This window comes from Nicotiana tabacum, chromosome 9 (assembly GCF_000715075.1).
Source record: "Nicotiana tabacum cultivar K326 chromosome 9, ASM71507v2, whole genome shotgun sequence".
NCBI lineage: Eukaryota > Viridiplantae > Streptophyta > Magnoliopsida > Solanales > Solanaceae > Nicotiana > Nicotiana tabacum.
In genome coordinates, this window is record NC_134088.1 from 34192719 (window position 1) to 34197822 (window position 5104).

Below are 5104 nucleotides of genomic sequence, written 5' to 3' on the forward strand. Positions count from 1 at the left end.
GCACATTATTCGCATTAGATATTTACTACCAAACCAAGTAATTTAACCTTAATGGTTAAGAAAAAAAGGAGAATAAGACAGTGGAAGTTGCACCCACACTTGGAACCATTATATGATGAATTTTAATCTCTAATGCGATCGACTACGTACACATACTCTTCCTGAAACTCTAATCTAGATCTATGACGGTTTCTGTACTCCCACATCTTCACAGGTTACAAAATTTTGTAAAAAGGATGTACATTAATCATTCATCCTCTAGGCCAAGTACTTTACTTGAGTCATTTGGGCCTTGTTCTGGCAATTTTGTTTGGGAGAACTACATTAATAAGTCAAAAAATAGACATTACTTACCAACTGGATAATAAGTCATCTACCAAAAATAACTAGAAAGAGTTATCAGTGTTATAAAACTATCACAAAAGTTTGGCAAATTTGATTTTTTTTTTCCATGGGTATGATTGGAATTTGTTGAAAACACGTAGATGAGGCAAGATGCAAAATTTAAGGAAGATTCGAGATGATTTGGACTGGTTTGGAGTTAAAATTTATAGTTAAAATTGAATTTAAAATTTTCTCTGCCTCACATATCCCATATATATATATATATATATATATATATATATATATATATGGGATACACATTTGATACATATGAGATATATCTCCATAAAATCGTCTTAAATTGAAATTCATACTCATTAACATCTACCCAAATGTGTATTTGGATTTGGAGTACTTTTTAGGATTTGTTTTTTGGAAAGCACTTGTGTTAGTACCTGTGAAACTTACGTTTAACAAAATTGCATGAAAGATTTTCAAGAAAATAAACAAACACGTTCACAAATGCATTATTAGATCACAAATTGAAAAAGTCCGTTGCAAGAGTTCAAGAAAAGAAATCCAACGACAAATGCATTCTTAATTTATAAATAATCCTGTTTCTAAAAACTGATATGTCTATGTTATGATATTCTTATATGCTAATTAAATTGTTGATAGACGTTACTCTAATTATGGGTATAACGCATCATGTAAGACTGCTATTGGTAATTACCTAAAAAGATTTTGGTTCATATGAAGTGGCATTTACAATTTTCAAACACAAAAAGTAGTGGATTACAATTAATTTTAAATGTCAATAATATGAAAAGATACAATTAGCTATACTTTATTATGTATCCTTAGGCGGATCTAGGATTTTAGTTCTATGGGTTCAACATTTAAAGTTATGGGTTCATTTCTACCATTTATTGTAATTTTAGTAATTTTTTACATATAAATTTATGCTCTGCGTAGAAAGTATTGGATTCAACTGAACCCAGAGAGGTATATAAATAGACAATTGAGTTAATACTGATAGTATTTTATAAGCAATTGGCTAATATTGGTAGCATTTTTGCTCTAAAAGGTCAAATTGGATAGTTCTCTCTCTCTCTCTCTCTCTCTCTCTCTCTCTCTCTCTCTCTCTCTCTCTCTTAATCGTAAATACCTAAGAAATTATTAAGTAAAAATAACGTGGGTTGGTTATTTTTTGGAACGGTAATTGAAAAATATCTCCGGATTTAAATGTTATTGAAAAATAGATACGTTTCCATGTAAAAATAAAAATTTGAACAAAAATACCTTTAGCTAAAACTCGAAAAAATTTCAGTATAGTATGCTAAGTTTAAGCTTCTATATGTTAAACTTCAGCATAATATGCTGGAGTTCAAGCTCCGAAAAAATTTCAATATAATATACTGGAGATTAAGCTTATATATGTTAAACTTCAGCATAATATGCTGGAGTTCAAGCTCCGAAAAAATTTCAATATAATATACTGGAGATTAAGCTTATATATGTTAAACTCTAACATAATATGCTTGTATAGAGTAAAATTAGCAGGTGAACGGAATCAGCAAAACCAACCACAAGGTCTCCCCGCCTAACAATAAATATGATTTTTGGTGGTGTTGAAGTAAATGGGGTGATATTTTCGGCAGCAAAAAAGACGATCACCTTATCTAGCAGCAAAACTGAAGGAATCAATAAATAGCAATTACAGGAACCGATGCCAATTTCTGTTCCGCTACCGGCAGAGGCCGTTAGAGAGGAAGAGACATCGAACATTTACTAGACGCCCAGATATTTCCGGGTACCGGAAGAAATAGATGCAACGAAGTCAACCGCGGAAAAATTTGAATAAATCACTTTGTTCATGGAATTCCTAGAAAGGAAGTTTCATTTGGGAACGAGGTTAACCCCCGAACTAAGGCTTGGAATTATTGAATTTCTTAAAGCTAACATTAATTTGTTTGCATGGTCTCATTCAGATATGACATGTATTCCATTAGAAGCGATTATCCACAAGTTAAGTTTGAACCCTAATTTTCCTCTGGTAAAGCAGAATAAGCGGCCGATAGCCGAGGTCAGGAACATATTTTGATAAAGGAGAGGTAACCAAGTTACTAAATATAGGTTCAATTCATGAAGTAAGTTATCCTGATTGGTTAGCTAACGTAGTCGTTGTACCTAAAAAGAATAATAAGTTTAGAATGTGTATAGACTATAAAGATCTAAATAAGGCTTACCCTGAGGATTCTTTTCCGTTGCCAAACATTGACCAAATGCTCGATGCTACGACTGGGCATGAGTTGATGAGTTCTCTTCATGCATACTCCGGGTATAATTAAATTAGGATGCACTAGGAGGATCAATAAAAGACCTCGTTTATTATAAATTTTGGCACATATTGCTATAATGTGATGCCTTTTTGGGCTTAAAAATGCCGAAGCCACTTATCGAAGACTCGTTAATAAGATATTTGAGCATCAAATTGGTAAAATCATGTAAATTTATATTGACGACATGTTGGTTATGTCTTTTAGTGTATTTGACTCACCTTCAAGAAACATTTGATATCTTGAGGAAATACAACATGAACCTCAATCCAGAGAAGTGCACTTTTGGAGTTGGATACGAGAATTTCTTGGCTTTTTGGTTTCTCAAAGGGGAATTGAAGTAAATTCTGACAAAATTAAAGCCATAGAAGATATCCCTGACCAACTGAAAAGTGTAAAGGAGGTGTAAATATCGACCGGCAGGTTGGCAGCCCTTAGCAGATTTATATCAAGGTCATCAGAGAAATGTCACCATTTCTTTTCACTGTTGAAGAAGAATAATGACTTCTCGTGGACTCCGAAATGTTAGCAAGCGTTGAGAGACTTGAAGAGGTATTTGTCTAGTCCTCCGTTAATGTCTAAACCGAAGGAGGGAGAATAATTATTAATTTATTTAGCGGTATCAGAAGTTGCGGTGAGTGAAGTCCTATTCCGGGAGGAAGAATGTACGCAATTTCCTATATATTATGTTAGTAAAATACTATCAGGAGCGGAAATACGTTATCCACACCTAAAAGAATTGTCTCTAGCTTTCGTAGTCGCCTCTCGAAAGCTTAGACCTTACTTTCAATGTCACCCAATAGCCGTTGTGATGACTTTTGCACGAGGAATGTCCTTCATAAGCCTGAATTATCGGGTCGATTGGCTAAATGGGCAGTTGAAGTTAGTGAATTTGATATTGAATATAAACCTCGAACTGAAATTAAGTCATAAGTTTTGGCCGACTTTATTGTTGATTTTATCCGGGGAATGATCCCTTTAGCTGCTAAAGAAGTAGGTCTGGTATCAGATACTGTCTTCGGTGTATGGACCTTATTTACGGATGGAGCCTCCAACGTAAAAGGTTCCAATCTTGGGATAGTACTAATCACTCCTTTGGGATAAACCCTTAGACATGCCATTAGAACTGTTCCATTAACTAACATTGAAGCCGAGTATGAAGCTTTGGTTGTAGGAGTTGAATTAGCCAGGGAGACTAGGCTCAGAGGTGATTGAAGTAAAATGCGATTCCCAGCTGGTAGTAAATCAGATATATGAAATCTTTGATACCAAAGAAGAGTGCATGCAGTAGTACTTGAATAAAGTTTAAGTTTTACTTTTTTGCTTCAGGGAGTGGTTAGTGATTCATATCCCAAGAGAAGAAAACGTAGAAGCAGACGCATTGGCCAATTTAGGTTCGTCCATAGAAATGAAAGGAGTTGATTCCAGTGCAGTTGTTTAGCTGTTGCATTCGGTTCTAGAAATGGATGGATATTGCGAAATTAACTTAACCAACCTAATGTGGGATTGGAGAAACGATTTTATTGAATATTTAAGGTACGAAAAACTGCCTAAAGATTCTTAAGCCTCTCGGGCATTACAAACAAAAGCTACTTGGTATTATCTCATTGATAGACAATTGTACCGAAGGTATATTTTCAAGGATAATTGGCTCGGTGTTTAGGAACATTAGAGGCTGATTATGTCCTGAGAGAAGTTCACGAAGGGGTTTGTAGAAATTACTCCGGTGCAAATTCATTGGTGCTCAAATTAATGAGGGCCGATTACTATTGGCCCTAGATGGAGTAAGATGCAAAGGCATTTGTACAAAAATATGACAAGTGCCAGCGTCATGCGCAATAGGTGCATCAGCCGGTGAAGCTTTTGTATTTAGTAGTGTCACCATGGCCATTCATGAAATGGAAAATGGATAAAATCGGTCCCTTGCCTCAAGGGTCCGTGCAAGTAATTTGATTTTAGTTTTAACTGATTATTTTATTAAATGGATTGAAGTAGGTATTTTTAAGAAGATTGGAGAGCGAGAAGTGATTTATTTCCTTTGGGATCATATCATTTTTCGGTTTGGAGTACCAAAAGAAATTGCTTGTAACAATGAGCCACAATTTATAGGTTCCAAGATTATAAAATTTTTAGAGGGTTTGAAGATTAAAATGATCACATCCTCCCCATACCTCCCAAGTGTTAACGGTCAAGCAGAGTCAACCAACAAGGTAATAATTCAAAACCGTAAAAAAAATTAGAGAATACTAAAGCAGATGACCATAAGAGTTGCCGAGAGTATTATGAGCATATCGAATGACGACAAAGTCGAGCACATGAGAAACACCATTTTTCCTTGTGTATGGTGCAAAAGATTTGATTCTAATGGAGGTTGGGGAACCAACCATAAGCTTTTGCCGAGTAACCGAGTAGAAAAATGATGAAGCAATGTTGATTAAGTT